This window comes from Symphalangus syndactylus, chromosome 15 (genome assembly GCF_028878055.3).
Source record: "Symphalangus syndactylus isolate Jambi chromosome 15, NHGRI_mSymSyn1-v2.1_pri, whole genome shotgun sequence".
Classification (NCBI taxonomy): domain Eukaryota; kingdom Metazoa; phylum Chordata; class Mammalia; order Primates; family Hylobatidae; genus Symphalangus; species Symphalangus syndactylus.
In genome coordinates, this window is record NC_072437.2 from 91909834 (window position 1) to 91929839 (window position 20006).

Sequence of the window (20006 nt, forward strand, 5' to 3'; positions counted from 1 at the left end):
ATTAACTCGTCATTTAACATGTTAATGCTATCCCTCCCCTCACCCCACAACAGGCCCCAGTGTGTGATGTTCTCCTTCCTGTGTCCATGTGTTCTCATTGTTCGATTCCCACCTATGAGTGAGAACATGTGGTGTTTGGTTTTTTGTCCTTACAATAGTTCGCTGAGAATGATGGTTTCCAGCTTCATCCATGTCCCTACAAAGGACATTAACTCATCATTTTTTATGGCTGCATAGTATTCCGTGGTGTATATGTGCCACATTTTCTTAATCCAGTCTATCATTGTTGGGCATTTGGCTTGGTTCCAAGTCTTTGCTATTGTGAATAGTGCCACAATAAACATATGTGTTCATGTGCCTTTATAGCAGCATGATTTATAATCCTTTGGGTATATACCCAGTAATAGGATTGCTGGGTCAAATGGTATTTCTAGTTCAAGATCCCTGAGGAATCGTCACACTGACTTCCACAATGGTTGAACTAGTTTACAGTCCCACCAACAGTGTAAAAGTGTTCAATTTCTCCACATCCTCTCCAGCACCTGTTGTTTCCTGACTTTCTAATGATGCCCATTCTAACTGGTGTGAGATGGTATCTCATTGTGGTTTTGATTTGCATTTCTCTAATGGCCAGTGATGATGAGCAATTTTTTCATGTGTCTTTTGGCTGCATAAATGTCTTCTTTTGAGAAGTGTCTGTTCATATCCTTCACCCACTTTTTGATGGGGCTGTTTGTTTTTTTCTTGTAAATTTGTTTGAGTTCATTGTAGATTCTGGATATTAGCCCTTTGTCAGATGAGTAGATTGCAAAAATTTTCTCCCGTTCTGTAGGTTGCCTGTTCACTCTGATGGTAGTTTCTTTTGCTGTGCAGAAGCTCTTTGGCACCATGATTTTTTATTGTTTGCTGGACATTAAGAATAAGAAAGACTGAGGAATATCTATCCCGGCAAAGGGCTTGCTCTTCCTTTTGTCACACTGTTAATGTGGGGGACTGAGCTGGATCTAGGCTTTGAAGTAGCATTAGTTAGAGTCAGTTTACCATTGGATTCACATAGTTTGAGAGTGGGATCACGAGTTTGTTTTTGGCAGTTTTCACTCTGAACCCCAATAAGATCTTGGAGATCTCTTTATGCTTCAGAGCCAAGCTGCCAACTTTCTGAATGATGGGAGATTTCTCTTTGTTTTATAGCTTGGCTGCTAGCCTTTCTGGACACTGGTGAGTTATTTATACTCTCCATGGCTTTCAGCTCCTCAGAAGTTATCTCTTTGCCCTGCTTTTTATTTTATTATTATTTATTTTTTGAGACAGAGTCTCACTTTGTTGCCCAGACCGGAGTGCCCTGGCACGATCTTGGCTCACTGCATCCTCCGTCTCCAGGGTTCAAACGATTCTCCTGCCTTAGCCTTGTGAGTAGCTGGGATTACAGGTGCATGCCACCGCGCCTGGCTAATTTTTGTATTTTTAGTAGAGACAGGGCTTTGCCATGTTGGTCTTGAACTCCTGACCTCGGGTGATTCACCCATCTCGGTCTCCCAAAGTGCTGGGATTACAGGCGTGAGCCGCTGCACCTGGCCTGCCCTGCTCTTCTTTTCTTTTCTTTCTTTCTTTTTTTTTTTTTTGAGACGGAGTCTTGCTCTGTTGCCCAGGCTGGAGTGCAGTGGCTGATCTCGACTCACAGCAACCTCCGCCTCCCGGGTTCAAGCAATTCTCCTGCCTCAGCCTCTGGTGAAGCTGGGATTACAGGTGTCTGCCACCAAGCCCGGCTAATTTTCTGTATTTTTTGTAGAGATGGTAAAAGCTGATTTCTGTCCACTTACTTGCCCTCCTCCTGGTGTCAGGCTGCTGCGCTGCATCTAGGGACTTCACAGGTGCCTGACATGACATAGGGGTCTCTCAGCTCTCCTGTCCCAGCTCCTTGTGCACTACCCATGTGTATTTGATTAAGGCCCACAGGAAAGAGTTGGCAAATGGATGCAGATTTGCTGTGTTTTGGGGCTCCTGGAGATTCTAATCTATCGTTTCAGCTCACATGGAGACATTAAAAGTTTGTTAACAGTTCAGCTGGTATCTTCTTACCCTTATCTATTGGCAGATTCTTTGTCTTTCCACCACTTTGCCACAGATGAAAACAGCTGTGGATTACTACTTTGCCTATGAAGCCCTTCTTGATATCTGGTATTTACTTCCTATAGGTTTCTTTGTGTTCTATCCACACTTTCTAAATCCTGGGGCACATTGTCTCTGTGTAATGTTACAGAATGGAGATTACAGTCATCCCATGGGATTTGATTCATTGAGACAAAGTGGATAAAATATTTCCAAAAGGCATCATTTCTAAGTGGACTGGGGGGTTCAAACCTTGGCTTTGCCCTTAGAGCTTTGTAGTATTCAGTTACTCTCTGAAAGTACTGCTTTGTTAATTGGAGGTTATAACACCCACCTCTGTCATCCTCTTTGGGCTCCGAAGATTAAATGATGCAGAAGTACAAAGTAAACTTCCCAGGGCTTGAATGGTTTGACTAGGATTACTGTAGGAAAGATTTTGAGATTTACCTTTAATGGTAGAGTGGGCAGTAAGGTGAGTGGGATGGATACAGGATGGCTTTACATTTCCTGAGTTGTCTACAGCAAGATTATATTTCATTTCAAATAAAAGAAGAGAAGGCTAGTGGCTAAAAGCATGGTCTCTGAAAAAAGGTTTTCTAGGTTTGACTCTCAACTCTATTATGTACTGTGTGACCTGGGGCAAGCCACTTCACTTCTCTGTTTCTTAGTTCCCTTGTTTGTAAAATGGGGATATTAATAGTTCCTACTTCATAGGGTTGCTATGAGGACCAAGTGAGAGGCTAAGAATGTAAAGCAAAGTTCTGGCTCAGCATGGCAGGTTCAGTAGCAGTGAAGTACGTTGCTTCTCATTTTTTCCTTTCTAGTTGCTCTCATGTCAGGGCAGAAACAATCCTGGTTAGCTTTTCATCCCAGCAGAGAATTCAGATACAAATCCTGATTAAGAAGGTGTATTTAGTAAGATGTTTCACAATGCTCATGGGAGCTGGGGTGTCTCCGTTCTGCTGTTGGTTGGTTAGTATTGGAGGCCAGATGTTTTAGCTCCTCTTTCATGACTTTAATATCCTTGTGTTGGATTCATCACCAAAAGACGAACAGGAGCATCCGCTCTGCATTACTTATTACCTCCAAGAAGAAACACTGTCACAGCACTGTAGAATGTTAATGTCTGTTCCCTACACACCCTCTCTCCACCTCTCTACTTCTGTCTTTCCTCCTTTCCTTAGTTGTAGGAATGTGGTATATAATGAGGGTGATTGCTTTCTTTGTGGCAGGGTAGAGATGATTAGCAATTTGGTTCTCTTAGGTTGAAAATGCTTAAATTTATAGGTTATATAGTAGATAGAGCCATGCTGTGTTGAAATCTCATGGTTTTGTGGGTTTATATAGTGTATTTTCAGCACTTTTAGGTGCGATAACATTCACTTGCTTTCAAATGTATTTTAAAAATTGCTGATTACTTTTTTATTAAAATTTGAGGTCATTAATTTTAAGCAGATTGATAAAAATGGTACTTAATCTCTGTGTATTTGGTATGTGAATTACGTAGCATTTATTTTAGGAAATTTCCATGGAATTCCATTTATCTCAGCAGTTTTGAGGGGAGAAGATAATACTGTAGATGTAACTTGCTGGAGTGCTTTAATTTTAATTCTGTTGACTGTGTGTGTAGGTTTATTACCACTTTAATTTCTTCAGTTTACTTTGTATGTGGAGTTCTATAGTCATTTAATCATTATTCCTGTGCTCAAAGTTTCTACAAAGATGAGGCCTTCCTTTGGGCTCTTCTAGACTTTGAAAGAAGCATCTTGTCACTGGAGTATGGATGTTAGGGGATGATGGAGAGGATAGGGGCAGAATCTGGATCTTGGTACCCTCCTGCCTTCAGGGTTGACATTCAGCTGGCATTTTATGCAGAATTCAAGTCATTAACAGAAAACTCTACAAAAGCAAATGAAGCTTTAGTTAAATAAACATGAGGGTTTCAAATATCAGAATATCTACTGTTTGGAATGTCTACATTCCTGTACCCTTTCAGTGAGTAAATTGGCCATAATTATCTTTATTTGTAGAAAACAAAGAGGTGCTGGTTCAGGGATATTTGATATATTGGCCACTGGCCTCAAACATGAGTTTTGTCATTTGGAGACAGATCAGTGCTGCCACCATAACCTTAAAGAGTGAGGACGTGGCCTGTCATCTGCATACACAAATGCAAAGATATCCACACTTCCTTTTTGCCAAGAGTGGGCTGAGTAAAGTTGCCAGATTGTGGCGATTGTGCTTGTCTGCCGACAGGGAGCATGTTTTGCTTTTAGTTGTCCAGGAATAATAACTGCCAGTTACTAAATGCCTCTGCTACCTTGCTGTGTTCTTTGTCCATAAGACTTCATCCTCCCCTTCACATTTTAAGGGGGAGGTATGGTTCGCTTTATTTTTACAAAAGGGGAGCTTGAGACTCAAACAGTAATAACTCTTCCAAGGTCGAGAGCTTTTCTGTGGTAGTTCCAGGGTGGAACTCAGATCTCTGACCCCCATACCTCTGATCTTTCGCCTTTACCATGCAGCCTCTGGGCTTCAGAAAATGTTTCCGACAGGATTATATTGGATGCCACTGATTAAATGATTACTGCTACTTAATTAATTGGAGATAGAATTTGATGCTAGAAATGTTTTTGGCAATAATTAGTTACTTAGGTGACTGAACTTTTACATTTATTTCTAGGAGGTCATTTTTTCCTTGTTTTTGTTTGTTTGTATCTTCTCTCATAAATTGTAGTATTCTTGTGGCATGATGATGGGCCATTTAGTTCCCTGATTACTTTAGATATAGTGAGTTAGGTTTTGACTAGAGGCTCAGGAGCTTCGAATGTAGACATGTCGTAAAATGTTACTGCTGTGTTTGTCAGTTTTGTTTGAACACATGGGATCCCTTGTGGGTACAGGTTTATGAATCTCTTTGTTATAGTGGCCACTATTATACTTTATCCTCAGAGAGAGAAAAGGAAAAACTGAAGTTATTTGTTGAATTGCACATGAAATCTTTGTCAGGTTTAGTATTATAGAGGTAATTTTGAAATATAGTTTGATTTTGGAGTATTTAAAAATTGTCATGGTAATAATGAAAAAATACCTCTGCAATGCAGTATTTACATCTTGCTGTTTCTATTTGACAACGTACAGATTTTCTGTATATTTCGTGCACTTATGTAATGATTTTTATTATTTTCTTTGTCCAAATGTAAGACTCAACACATTTAATGAAACTAAGTGGAAGTCCTGATTTGGTTATGATCTAACCCATTGGTATCCAACAGATTGCTGACTGTGTAGTATTTTAGCCCAGGATATTTGTCACCTGATTTTTAAGTCTGAGCTTGAAGGAGATAAGGGCCCATGGGGAGGTAAGAGTAACTGCTGTTGGTACCTCTGTTAAATTTGTCTTTCTCCTGAAATTGCTGTGGAAGTGTGGAGCTCCAGGTATAAGCTGAAGGTAAAAAAGACAGCACTATCCTTCTTCTGGCCAGTTGTAGAAAGCTCAACAGCTTCTTGTGTCGGGGCCTGGGTGGTACCTTTTGTAGGGGTTGGACTGTATAGTTAATGTGAGGACAGATTAGAAAATCTGGATTCAGAGAGCAAGGTGAGACTGGAAGTTAAAGGTGTTCCAGCACCTGAACAGGAACCAGGTGAATATTCAGGAATCAAGGTCGGTCAAATCAAGGAAATAAAAACACAAGTAACTAGTTGGTCGGTTGAGCAAGTGCTCAGGAGGCAATAGGAAGTCAGAGACCAGGGATGGGATATAGACATGGGAGAAAGGCAGAGACACAAACCAGTAAAGGATATAAGGCAACTTTAAGCACAGTTAAGAAAACCTCTTTTGGGCTGTGTGTGGTGGTTCACACCTATAATCTTGGCATTTGGGAGGCCGAGGCAGGAGGATCACTTGAGGCCAGAGTTTGAGACCAGCCTGGGCAGCACAGTGAGACCCTATGTCTCTCTACTAAAAATATTTGTAAAAAACTTCAAAAAAGGGAAACTCTTTTATACTTATTTATGATGGCCTGTGAACAACTTCAAGGATTTTCTGGTTGGAGACAGGATGGTGGGGCCAAAGCTAAGGGTAACGCCCTGGTTTGGTTTCTGAAGTTAAGGAAAGAAAGACATTTGTCTACTAGATGATTCTTAGGTGGCATGATAAACAGTAGTTTGATGTATAGAGTTGAGAAGACAGAACATAGGCCTCTGAAGGTAAATCCCAGTGGAAAGTAGCATGTGTTGGGTTTCACATTGGTGATACTCCTAGTGAGTTCTGTTGGAGTTAGGAGGATGGGGTGATCTAGCTAGGCTGGGGTGGTCCTGCAACCATAGTGAAGAAGATAGAGTCAGTCATAGGAGTGGAGTTTGGAATAAACCTTGGGACTTAGGTGAGAGAGATGTAGGTGAGTGTGTCTTCCACCTGTATTTACTGTGTGATTTTTTTTTTTTGGATGAGTCATTCTATTAGACTGTTTCCTAATTTGCAAGATAGTTAAACTAATTCCTACCTTGCAGGTGTCAAGGTTGTAGGGGATTAAATGAGGTGATTTATGTGAAAGCCCTTTGTAAATGGCACTGTGGATTCACATGTAAGTTGTTATTAGTAAATTGCCAGTTGCAATGGGGAGCCTGTTGCATAAGAGCTTTAATTCATTCATCATATGTAAATGAGGTGGTACTCTTTGCAATCAAAGCTGTTTAATGAAGGTCATGGTTAGGGGGAAAGAGTCAGGAGGCTGTTTTTAAGTAAGGTTGGTATATGCCTGAGATTTCACTTATAAACTTATAAATACATAATTAGTATTGAAAATTACTGTTTAATGTGCATCCGAAGTGCTTTGCATTTTTTTGGTTGATAAAAATAAATGTATTTGAAGAGTAAGTTACTGAGCTATAAAAAAAAGGAGTCCATTTAGTAGAAAAATTACACGATGCTTCTCATTCTACATTCTGAAACAGGCTATTTTTAGCATCTCTTTGAATCAGGGATGAATTCTAGTTATAGGGTTCAGTAATTAAAGCAGAGAAAAATACAAAGTAGTTTGGGCAAGAAAATCTTTTTACTTGGGTTGGATTTGTTTCAAGGTTTAAACTGTCATCTCAAGGGCCTCCCTGGAAGCCACTGTTTTTGTAATCTTTGTGGGGTCAAGAGCAACAGAAAGTGCCAAAAGATCAGCCAAGGACACAGTGTCCCACTTTTTTAGAACAGGGGAGTTTTAAAAATTCTGGAATCCTGGTATTTCGTAACTGGTGACCTTGTATCTGTGTTCTCTGCACAATCCTGGACAGAGGCGCCAGGGTCCTTTGGCCTCTCCCTGTCTTTCCTGTCCTCAGGCCCTTCCTTCTGGTCAGTGCTTCCACCCTCAGGACCTCTGCCCCTCTGCCCAGCTGTCCTGCTGGCCCCTGGTTTTCCTTCAGTTCTCAGGCTGCCTCTGAGTATTGCTAAAGAAAACTGCTCAATGATGCCCTTGGTACCAGTCCACATTTGTATTTAATGATGGTAGATGATTCAGAATGTTGCTGAACAGCTTCTTTACTTGGTTCTGGTCAGCAGTCTTTCCTCAAGCTGGAAGCCTTATTTTATCATGAGAAAGTTATTATTATTTTATCTTTTTATGCCCATTACAAAGAAGCTTGTTAACTGTTTGGTGGAATTGAAACAACTGTTGATTCAAATTCTCATGATTTATGCTTGTGTGGCACGTAAAAGTGGTGATCACAGAGCCAACTCAGGGTCACTAAATACGGGGCAAGTTCAGCTTTTCTAGTTGAAGTAGGTTAGGATGATGCATTTTTTTTTTTAAACCTCTGCATTTGGGAAAAAAAAATCACTTTCACAAATGTTTTTTGAGTGTTGTCTATGTGCCAAGTATTGTGCCAAGTGCTGGAATTAAAAAGAAAAAGATTTGTCACAGTGAAGAATGGAATTAGGGATCAAAGTATTAGGATCCACAGGTGGCTGCCCGGGGCCAGATCTGTCTACTGTGAACATTAAAAAACGAAGCTTAACTGTACCCGTAGGCGGAAACATTGATTAGATAATAGAGTTTTCCTTTGAAAACCAATTATATTTACTATGGACTTCTAACCATTTTCAGCCTCTAAATTTTTTTATTTCTAGTAGTTCACTTTTTGTTGTGGTAATGAATAAGTAGGCAAATTTAAGAGTAGAACTAAATTTGAACTTAAATCATCTTGGTTTTAGGTTTTTGTTTGCTCATTTGTTCATTATTTGTTTTGTTCTGAATCCACATTGATTGAGAGGGTGCTATGAACTCCTTTCTGTGTGAAACCCTGGGATTGGTACTGAGATGCAGTTAACATGCCCCAGCTCTGGTGGGTTGTTCAGGCTGGTGGGGCGGCACCTGGTGGTGCAGTAACAGTGCTTGGTGCTCTTTATTGCTTGCTAAATGAGGCAGACAGCTCTTCCCATGGGTTAGCTCATTTAATTCTCACAGTCTAATTTTTGTAGTTAGGGAAGCTTAGGTTTAAATAAACTGCTCAGAGTTTTCTGTAGCCTCACAGGAGACAGACAGGTGGATACACACACACTTTATTTCAGGAGCAAGTTCTCCATCTGGAGCTGTTTGACTGTCTCTTTTTTCTTTTTTCTTTTTTCTTTTTTTTCTGTGTGTGTGTGTGTGTGTGTGTGTGTGTGTGTGTGTGTGTGTGTGGCGGGGACAGGATCTCACTCTGTTACCTAGGCTGGAATGCAGTGGTGTGATTGTAGCTCACTGCAGGCTTGACCTGCCAAGCTCAAGCGATCCTCCCACCTCAGCCTCCTGAGTAGCTGGGACTACAGGTGTGCGTCACCATGCCCAGATAATTTTTTTTTTTCTTTTCTTTTCTTTTTTTTTTTTTAAGATACGGATTTTGCCCTGTTGCCCAGGCTGGTCTCAAACTCCTGGGCTCAAGCAATCCTCTTGCCTCAGCCTCCGAAAAGGCTGGGATTACAGGTGTGAGCCATTGCCCTGGCCCTTTGACTACCTTTCGTAGCACAGTATTTAGTTGGTGATAAGAGTTTATCTTCATGTTGACTTTGTATACTCTTTGCATCTCAAAGGACAGAAATCAGTCTCTTGGTGTCACTGTTCCTCTCTTGTTTACTGCAGCTGGAACCAGTCTTCTGTCATAGCACTTTCCATGCTCAGTAGTCCCCCCCATATCCGAGGTTTCACTTACCGCAGTTTCAGTTACTGGCAGTCACCTATGGTCTGAAAATATTAAGATAATTTTGTGCATACACATGAGAGAGAGACCACATTCATGTGACTTTTATTACAGTATGTTGGTATAATTGTTCTGTTTTATTATGAGTTATTGTTAGTCTTACTGTGCCTAATTTATAAGTTAAATGTGCCTAATTTATAAAATAAGTTATCATAGGTATGTATGTATAGGAGAAAATTTAGTATATAGGGTTTAGTACTATCCGCAGTTTCAGGCATCTGCTGAGTGTCTTGGACTGTGTTACCTCTCAGATGGTAGGGAGGGTTCCTGTGTCTCTCCACGTAACACTTTCTAGCTTTTGGTGTGGTATTTTTTGATATAACACATAGCTTTACGTTTGTGTGATTCATAGTTATATTTCTAATGCCTAATAGTGGGCTAGTGTCAAAAGGCAAATTAAAAATCTAATTAAAAATAAAGATCTAATTGGCTTTTATTTGTGATTCTAGCATTGAATCGTACCTCATTCTATAAAACAGTATGGGTGTTCCAGTGAACTGAGGAGAGGAGCTTGGCTTTATAGGCCAAAAAAGGCTGAAGAAAGCAGAAATAAAGAATGAACAGAAGATTGGTCATTTCAGAATTACTTTCCTTGTAGGGTTAAAACAGAGGAAACTTTTCTTATTATCCCAGCTCAAGTAAACTGGGCCTCTTCTGATTGGTGGCCATGAATCTCTTGTTTTTGTTTTTTGTTTTTAATAGAAAACTGGCTTGTTTTGGAGCAGTTTGTTTTTTTTTTTTTTTTTTTTTTTCTGAAACAAGGTCTTGCTCTGTCGCCCAGACTGGAGTGCTGTGGAGTGATCTCAGCTCACTCACTGCAGTGTCAGCCTCCTGGGCTCAGGTGATCCTCCTGCTTCAGCCTTCTGAGTAGGTGGGACCACAGGAGTGCGCCACCACGCCTAGCTAATTTTTAAATTATTTGTAGAGATGAGGTCTCCATGTGTTGCCCAGGCTGGTCTCAAACTCCTAGGCTTAAGGGATAATCCTACCTAGGCCTCCCAAAATGCTGGGATTACAGGCATGAGCCACCATACCCAGCTGAGTTCAGTTTAAGTGGCAGTTACCACAAGTGATTCCATTCTGGTTTGGTCTGGTCTACTGGGGCCTAGTACAGGAGCTCAGTCCAAAATAATGCACCTCCCCCACCCCCTGCCCCCTTAAACTGTGTTGAACAGTAGTAAATGCTTGAATGAATTGAAGAGTGGTTGATGTGGTCCAGATCGTTGCCTGGGTTATCAGATTCTCTGGCCAAGGACTGTTAGCCCAGAGGTATGGGCCACTCATCGATCTTTACAATGCCATATCAGGCATGGGTTCCTTTTTCTTTGTATTTTACTAGGCAGCTATTGTTCATTAAATGGAAGGGAAAGAAAATATTGTCTTATGATTCTTGTATTTAGGGCTGTGGTAAGTAATTTTTGAGTGAATAAAGTACTCAAAACTCAGAGAATTTCTCTTTATTTGCTCTCAGTATAATTAATACAGTTTTATTGAAATTAAAATGCACCTAGCTGAGAATGTGATACACGTAGGTGTTCAGTGAATGTCAGCTAACGTTATTTTTGTTTTAGCTTACAGCAGTATCTCTTCTTCTACTTGTTTTGTATTTATTTGTGTTTGTTTACTCTTCCTCACCAGAGAAACTTTCTGGGGGGCAAAGACCTTACTATTTGACGTTGTTTTTGCCTCAGTTTCTATAAGAGGTCAGTTTTGTGTTGAATTGTATTGTGGGGCCAGCTAAAATGTGTTCGTACTGGCTCTGACTTTAAAAGGTGTGGAACCGTTGTAGCAATGGGGTATCGAAGCTCAGATAGTCAACCTGAGAGACCAAGAAAGAGGAGAAACACAAAGATTGCTGTCTTGTTATGCTAGACATATGCTTTTTGCTAAAAAATCCATATTTGACATTCTTATGAGATATATTTCTCTGAAGCTAGAAGTGGTTACATTTCTATAGTGTCTTGCAATCTCATAAATAGAACGTCATATGTGAATAGTTAAAAACATTGGTGATGTGATCTCATCGATAGAAATGAAAAGAAGAACATAGAATTTAAGCCTGGTTTAGGAGGTGAGGCTGGAAAAATAAGTGGAGAAGTAGAGCTATATCTCGAGCTAGCTTCTCATTTCTGGAAAACTAGAATTTGGAGGCTTACAAGAGATGTCAAGGACCAAAATAGTAAATCCAAATACAATCAGATTAGGATAATATTGATAGATTAACAGTGAGTCATTTAGATACAACCTGTTCTCAGGTTAAGTGTCTTCATGTAGCAGAATTCTTTATTTCATATTGATTTTGGATGTCGTGGATAAGTAAGATTAAAGGGCGTATTACTAGGGAAAATTTTATTATCATTGACCTTGTAAAATGCCCTGTAGTACAAAACTAGGTATCATGAGATAAACCCTGTCATTTCTCTCATCAGACTACAGAGAAATGTAACCTCAATGTGAAGTGAGCTGCTGACGAGGTCAATGGTCTGAAAGTATTTGAAATTACCTGCACTCATGTTGGCTGTCATAACACTGCATGGTCCCCTCCTCCCCTTCCCCTCTTCTTTTTGGAAAAAGACTTTTTTTTTTTTACTAGGCAGTTGTTTTTCCTGGCTTGACTTGTGGTCTGTGATTATTCTCTAAATTGTGACTTCAGTGGTTTCATGATGTCATTTTTCTTTTCTTTTTTCCTTGAATGGTATAACGAATTTTTATTTAGTAGTAGTATTTTAATGCTTAGGCCTAGAGACAGCAGGATTATATTTTGTTGCTACCATATTGAGGTCATTATTTGGAACAAGGATGAACAAGGATAAGTACATCTGTGATGGGATTTTAGCAGGGAGAGGTCCTTAAAGATTACCCAGTTTGTTCCTCTAGTCAGTGATTTGTTCATTTATTCAAATATTCGAGTGTCTATATGCTTTTCTTTGCAGTATTTCTTTTCCCAGATGTTGGTAATAACACCTTCAGTACAACTATCTCAAGCCAAAAATCTTAGAACTGAGTACTGTCCAACCTAGTAGCCACTAGCCACATGTTACTATTTAAATGAACATTAGTTAAAATGAAGCAAAATATTGAGTTCCTCACTCACATTAGCACATTTCAAGCTGGATCCATGTGGCTGGAGGCTGCCCTGTGGGACACTGTCACTGTGTAGAACATTTCCATCACTGCAGGACATTCATTTGGACAGCACTACCTCAGAGCACTCCTTGACTCCAGGGGAGTCAGCATCCCCATCCCCATCCACTTAATCTCCCGAGACCTACGTCTGTCAGATTTGTTCCCTTTAAAGAATCCTCCCTTGTCTTAGTTTAGGTCTTCATCACCTGTCTTCTGAATTACGGCTTAAATTCAGTGACCAGCCTTGTGAAGCTGTCCCTGCCACTGCCCCTCCAGCTGTAGCCACCTTCTCCCTTGTGCTCTGTGCATCCCCCATATACACCTGTCAGAGCACTGGCCCCACGGAATGCTACATGCTTGTTTACAGACTTTTCTTCTTGTGGACTGAGAGGTTCTTGGGAGTCCAGGATTGGGCTTTGGTTTTTCCAGGGCGAGAGGCAGGCACAGTGACTGACACATAACTACATATATATGTGTTTATTGAGCAGGTAGAGGCATGGATGGATGGAGGCCATAGCAGGTTGCAGTTTGAAGGCAAGAGATCTTTGGATACCTGGAAACTAGACGACAAGAGGGCATTTGTGACAGAGGGAGCGTAACAGATGCAAGGCCAGAGGTAGGAAGTTACAGGGCAATTCTGCTTCTGGACAGTAGCCACAGGAGAGCACTGTCAGCACCATTCGGAGTGTAGCCATGTACGGAAATAGAACTGGAGTGACGGTGTTGCATAGAAGCATGCTTCCCTGTTCTGGCTAGTATTGCACCTCGTAGTAGAGGTGCTGTGTTTCCACTTAGCAGCCTTAACCTGTGACTTCAAAGGAGTTACTGATATGCTCTCCACTGTCAAATGAGTCTAGTTAATTCTTCAAGACTTTTATGGTTCCTGACTTACGTTAGAAATGTTAGCAGCTCAACAGCAAAGAAAAATGCATGTGTCCTTGTCCAAAAGGAGACAATCCAATGTAGATATTACTTACTCCTTTTTTTTTTTTTTTGGTAGAGATGGGGTTTTGCCCTGTTGCCCAAGCTGGTCTCAAACTCCTGGGCTCGTGATCCACCTGCTTTAGCCTCCCCAAGTGCTGAGTTTACAGGTGTGAGCCACACCGCACCCAGCAAGAACAGTTGCTTTCTAGTCAGACTCATCCGGACTCCTCTTTTTCCTAGCTGTGTGATCCTAAAAAACTCACTTTTTGATCCTAAATTTCTTCACTTTTAAATGGAGATATTACCTGCCTGTGAGGACTAAGTTAAATGTATATGACGTGTTAGCTCTATGCTTAGACCTGAGTAAAGCATTTACCAATAATAGCTAATAACAAAAATAATAAGTCCACCTAGTCTTTCACACAAATGGGAAAATTCATAATTGTGTTTCACAAAGGAAGAGTTAACACGTGATTCTTAAACATAAATGGTCATCCAGAAAATACATACGATGTTGGACATTTTCCTTGTCCTTAGTCATAGTTAGCTGGATATAACCATCTCTTAAGTGAAATGTATAGTGCTGGTTACCCTCAAAATCATCAAGTCAAATCAGCTGATCTAGTAGAGGTAAAATTAGGCCTGGATAATCTAAACCCAGGGATAATTTTCTGATTTTGGAAATAAGGTGATCACTTATGCAGATTACTTAGGAAAAAGCTCACTTTTCTCTTTTACTCAGCATCAAGAGCATGCAGTACAGCTGCTCCGAAGGAAGAGAAGAAAATTGTGTGCTGCTTTAAGTAAAATAGGACGTATAAAATAGAGTATCGCTGAATGATCATTCTATTTTTTTTTTTTTTTGTACTGTTAAAAGGATGGTTGCGGTCTTAACTATGTGAATTCTTAGAATCTACTGGCCTACATAGAATACATGTGGGTCCAGATAATTCCTTTTAGTAGACTCAAAGTTGCTTTTCTTCCATAATGAAATGGCACAGTTACCTGCTTTCTCATGCCTGGACCTCCTTTCCCAAGCTTGATGCCTCCCACCCTTGTTTGACCTTCCTGAAGCTGCACCCCGCCCCACTTCTGGGCCGCTGTTCTCTCGATTTCTTGCATCTACCTTATTGTATTAAAATTATCTGCATTTATTTGTTACCCTCACAAGACTGAGTACCTTCACTAACAGGCATTTTCTTATTCATTTTTATGTGTTCAGTGTTTAAAGAGGGGCTGACTTCTACAAGATGCTTGGTACAGTCTTGCTGAGTGAATGGATGCGTGTTCACTAAAATTTTCTTGTTGTATTCTTCCCAAGTAGACCATAATTCTGAGTAGGAAACTGTGTCATGCTTCTTGTTACCTCATAGCTCTAGCACATTGGTATACAACATTGATCAGTTTGTTCTGTAGCCTTGCTGTTAATGTCTGGTGTCCTGGAAACACCTTCTAGGGGATATTTGGCAGTTATTAAATCTGTTACTATTTTATCCCTGTAGCTAATACTAGAATATTTATAAAATGATCACCAAGACTTCTATTGAATTTGAATATTGTTATGGGAAAAATCGATACAAATGCTTTTATTAGATACAGTTCTTATGTGAATGGTTACTATTATTTGATTCAGTCTGTAGGCAGTAACAAAACCTAAAATATATGTGTTGTTAAGTAAATGAATTGAGCAGTTTAGTTGAATACACTTAGACTTGACTTTTTCTTTTTTTGCCCTTCAGCTATTATTTACTGTGAGTCCTTGAAGTTAATTTCAGAGGTTTCTCAGGATAGGGGGTTGGAATTATACAGGATTTCACACACCTTATTAGCTCCTTACTTAAAATAATTAAAAAAGAACTAGTTCAGGGATTAGAACTCCCTTGAAATTGTTGAAATGTGAAATTTGAATTTAAGACTTTCTTGAAGACTTGAATGCATTTTGCCTACTGGTAATTAATTTTTTTTTCTTTTGTTTATAGTTTTAGTTTTGATTGCTGTTAACTACTACTGATAACTGAGCCAAAGTGGTGATGCTACTTGAGGGGAATTTCTGCAACCCATAGTCAACGATTACATGGTAAGAGTGTGTGCCTTTTACCCTTAAAGCCATTTAATTTCTGTAACATACTTTAGAAATTTAATTAAAAATGGAAATAGCATAAAATATTTTAATATTTTTGAATATTAAATATTTAATATTAATATGCTTTAATATATAAATATTAACAGCAGGTAATATTTTAGAGCTTTAGATCCTAATTAATAGTTTAGGACATTGATAGAGAAAAAAAACTTGATATATTCACTTCCATGTTAATTTTTTTGTGTGAAAAACATGATTATGTAGTTCATGACTTATTAAGCTGAGATCTCAGTCTTCCTCCCTCTGTTTTTGCCCATTTACTTTTTCTTTCCTGGAATTTAACCAATTGTTTGTTATCTGAATCTTTCTAGTAATGCATGGGTATGAGAAGTCAAGATTTAAAAACTTAAACCTAATCAGTTGGCCGGACATGGTGGCTCATGCCTGTAATCCCAGCATTTTGGGAGGCCGAGGTGGATGGATCATGAGGTCAGGAGATCACGACCATCCTGGCTAACACAGTGAAAGCCCATCTCTACTAAAAACAGAAAAAAATTAGTTGGGCTTGGTGGCATGTGCCTGTAGTTCCAGCTACTCTAGGAGGCTGAGGCCTGAGAACGGTGTGAACCTGGAAGGCGGAGCTTGCAGTGAGCCGAGATTGTGCCACTGCACTCCAGCCTGGCGACAGAGCGAGACTCCGTCTCAAGAAAATCCCAAAAAACCAAAAGCAAACCTAGTCAGTTTTACTATAATTTACTGTGAACTGAGGTGGTGGTGATCATGATAGTGGCTAAAATGAGGTTTTTGAATTATTTATGGATTTCAGTGAGCTGTCTTGCTCTAATTTTTAGGGGTAATTGAGGAGCAATGAGACATAGCAGACTAGTAGGGCAAGTTATTTCTTTGAGCTTCACTTTCCTCATACCCAGAATACTATCATCTGTCTTGCCTGATTTATGGAACTGTAAAAATCAAATGAGAGGATGTATATAGAATTTTCCTTTTCCTTCTCTTTCTTTCTTTCTTTCTTTCTTTCTTTCTTTCTTTCTTTCTTTCTTTCTTTCTTTTCTTTTCTTTTCTTTTCCTTCTTTCTTTCTTTGTTTCTTCTTTTGGAAGGATAGGGAGAGAATAACACGTCTTTTGGTTTTAAGATGGTATTGAAAGAGAACATAAGGTAGAAGAAAGGCTATTATACCAGAATTAGAAGCTGGAAGATTGATCTCTAATCCTATCTTGCCTTGACCTTGGGCATATCATTACATATTAATTTACCATAGGAAAATTGAACTTGATTTCCATACTTTCACTGTACAGGTAATTTTTCAGGAATATATCTGTGTTCTCTGACCACAGTTTAATTAAGCTAGAAATCAGTATCAGATACCCAAGAAATTCCAAAATATTTTAAAATTAATGATCACATCCTGAAAACCCATGGTTAAAGAGGAGCTTACAAGGCGGAATACTTTGAATTGAATGAAAATGAAAGCATAACATATCAAAATATATGCGATGCACCTAAAGCACTACTTTAAGGGGAAATTTATAGTGTTAAACGCTTATATTAGAAAATAAAAGTTAAATAGCTTTTGGGCTTTTCCTGTATGTCATGATGGGTTACAGGCTGATTGTAGTTCTGATAAATGGCTTCTTTCACTTCCTATCCAATTAATGTGAAGAGGGGAGATAGTTAAATTTTTTTGTCAGGCAAGCATTTATTTTTTAACACGGATACTGTCTAGTATTTGTGTTCCACTTTATAGTTTTTGGGGGGCTTCAGGTGTGTCATCTCACCACAGCCTTTTGAGATAACCAGGCAGATATTACTGCTCTCATATTTAGAATAAGGACTTGAGGCTTATGGAAGTCTCAGCTCTTGAAGAACTCGGGGCTTCTGCTTGCCACGCCATCTGCTTGTTTTGCTGCCGTGCTGCATTTCCAGGCCTTTTGAAGAAGCGCTGTGTTCAGACTGTTGTAGGTGGCACACTCTGATTAGCTTGGTGAGGCAGATTCTCTTCGATGAGGGAATTCTCTAGAAGGAGTGCTTTTCTTAGGCATTTCTGTTGGTGTTTGTATTATGCCCATCAGAGGTGGCCTTTTATTAAGTACCGTTTTGGAGCTATGACTGTCTGGTTGCTAAATGTGTCTTTCCTGTCTCATTTCTTTTATTATGATATTTAGTCCTGCGTGTGGCTAACAGTCGACTTATTTTTACTTGACCTTCATGTTAGAATGTACATATTAAATAAACATTCAGTGATCTCCTACTTTGTCATACTCAGATTATTTGTCTCCACAGATTCGGTTTTTTTGGTTTTTGTTTTGGTTTTGATTTTTTTTGAGATGGAGTCTCGCTCTGTCACCAGGCTGGCGTGCAGTGGTATAATCTCGGCTAACTGCAACCTCTGACGCCCTGGTTCAAGCGATTCTCCTGCCTCAGCCTCCTGAGTAGCTGGGGTTACAGGCATGTGCCACCATGTCCAGCTAATTTTTGTATTTTTAATAGAGACAGGGTTTCACCATGTTAGCCAGGGTGGTCTCGATCTCCTGACCTTGTGATCCGCCTGCCTCTGCCTCCCAAAGTGCTGGGATTACAAGTGTGAGCCACCGTGCCCGGCCCATAGATTCATTTTTAAACTGCTTTATTGAGGAATAATTGACATACAGTAAACTATGCTTATTTAAAATGTATAATTTGATAAGTTATTTGAAATACGTATACACCCATGAAACCATCAATGTAGATGAACTGGTGACTGTTGTTTCCTCATGGCCCTTGGTCATCTTTCCCTTTTGTTTCTCTCCTACCCTCACATAACCGCTGGTCTGCTTTCTGTCCCTATAGATAAGTTTGTATTTCCTAGAATGTTATGTAAATGGGAATAATACAGTATGTAGTCTTTTCATCTGGCTTTCATTCAGCATAATTAGATTCATCTCTGTTGTTGCATGTATCAGTAGTTCATTCCATGTTATCATTGAATAGTACCTCACTGTATGGACATAATGCAGTTTGTTTATCCATTCACCTGCCAGTGGACACTTGGATTGTTTCTAGTTTTTGGCTGCTACAAATAAAGCTGCATGAACATTCGTATACAAGTCTTTATGTGGGCATGTGCTTTTATTTATTTTAGGTAAATACCTAGGAGTAGAACGGCTGGATCATGTGATAAGTGTATGTTTAACTTTTTAAGAAACTTGCAAACCATTTTCCAAAGATTATTTTATTTCTCTTGAGCAGTGGATGATAGTTCCAGTTTATCCATGTTCTCATCAGCACTCTGTATGAACAGTCTTTTTAAGTTTAGCCATTCTCATCAGTGTGCAGTCATATCTCCTGCGGTTTTAATTTGCCTCTCCTTAATGACTAATGCTGTTGAGCATTTTTCATGTGCTTGCTTGCCCATCTGCATAACTTCTTTAGTGAAGTGTCTGTTCAAATCTTGTGCCCATTTTAAGAAATTGGATACTTTATTATAGAGTTTCAAGAATTCTTTATATATTCTGTATCAGATCTTTAACAGTTATATGATTTGTACTTTTATTCATTTTAATAGCATTTTTTTTCTTTTTACCCCAGAATGAAATTTTTGGGAGCCATATGGGATTATTTTTTGGTTTTATTTTTCGCACTTTCCCCGACCCCCATAAAAGTAGTTACTCTTTGTCATCTTCTTCCTTTTCTTCCATTTTCTGGCAGGGCACTTAGTTTGTATTCTCTTTTTTGGGGGCTGTACATGAGTCAATACCTGTGCAGGACAGAAGACCCCTAATTAGTGAATGTGTTTGCATGGCTGGGATGGTCAGCTCTTTATTTCTGGAGGCTGGAGATGTGCCATTCCAACTGTCATCAGTATTGACTCGGTGTCCCTGGGGTGCAGTCGAAGGCCTTACCTGAAGTATTACAAGGTCAGAAGCCAGAACAGGGCCAGATTCAGATTCAGTGATGAAAATGCTGGAGACAATTTACCAACATCCCTTGATTTTTACATGTTCATTTCTGATTGAATTGTATTGTGCTTACTGTGTGATTGTAATTTTCTGTGTGATTGCAGTTAACTTTTTTGTGTGATCTAATTCATAGCTTTTTTCTTACAACTTATCCGTGTTTTTTTAAATATGCATTCTCACATTTAGGTATAACATTTTAAAAAACTATCAGTTAACACTTGTTAATTGTATTATTCAAATCTTGGTCTTTGTTGGTTTCTGAGAAAAGTATGTTGGGTCTTCTACAAAAGGATAATAAAAGTTCATAGTTGTCATTTTTACTGTTTTTTTTTTTTTTTTTTTTACCAATTGAATATGATAAGTGTCTTCACCTCCATCTGTTTTTGTTGCGTTCACCTTGAGTTTCTTTTGTGTCTTAGAGCCTGACTCCCTTTTGTTGTTAGCATTTGCTTGGTGTATATTTTTAATCTCTTCATTTTTGTGGCTCCTAGTTATTTGATTTTAGATGTATTCTTGAATATTTATCTTACAAAACCCAAACAACTCAGTTTGTGTGTTGCTTTGTTCAGTGGAGGCTGTTTGG

The 20006-nt window shown here is 39.3% G+C and overlaps 1 protein-coding gene across 4 annotated transcripts in view; it reads left to right on the forward strand.

The window, feature by feature from the left end:
- WASF3 (WASP family member 3) overlaps positions 1 to 20006 on the forward strand; it is a 132448-nt gene that overhangs the window by 40326 nt on the left and 72116 nt on the right. For 2 of the 4 annotated variants that reach the window (XM_055244250.2, XM_055244252.2), the window contains exon 2: positions 15366 to 15463. The exons of 1 other annotated variant lie outside the window; for it this stretch is intronic. The gene's annotated coding sequence lies outside the window, so the exon portion shown is untranslated. Of the gene's footprint in view, positions 1 to 7434; positions 7454 to 15365; positions 15464 to 20006 lie in introns of those variants that run through there. One more of the 4 variants, XM_063618857.1, reaches the window with a different exon arrangement.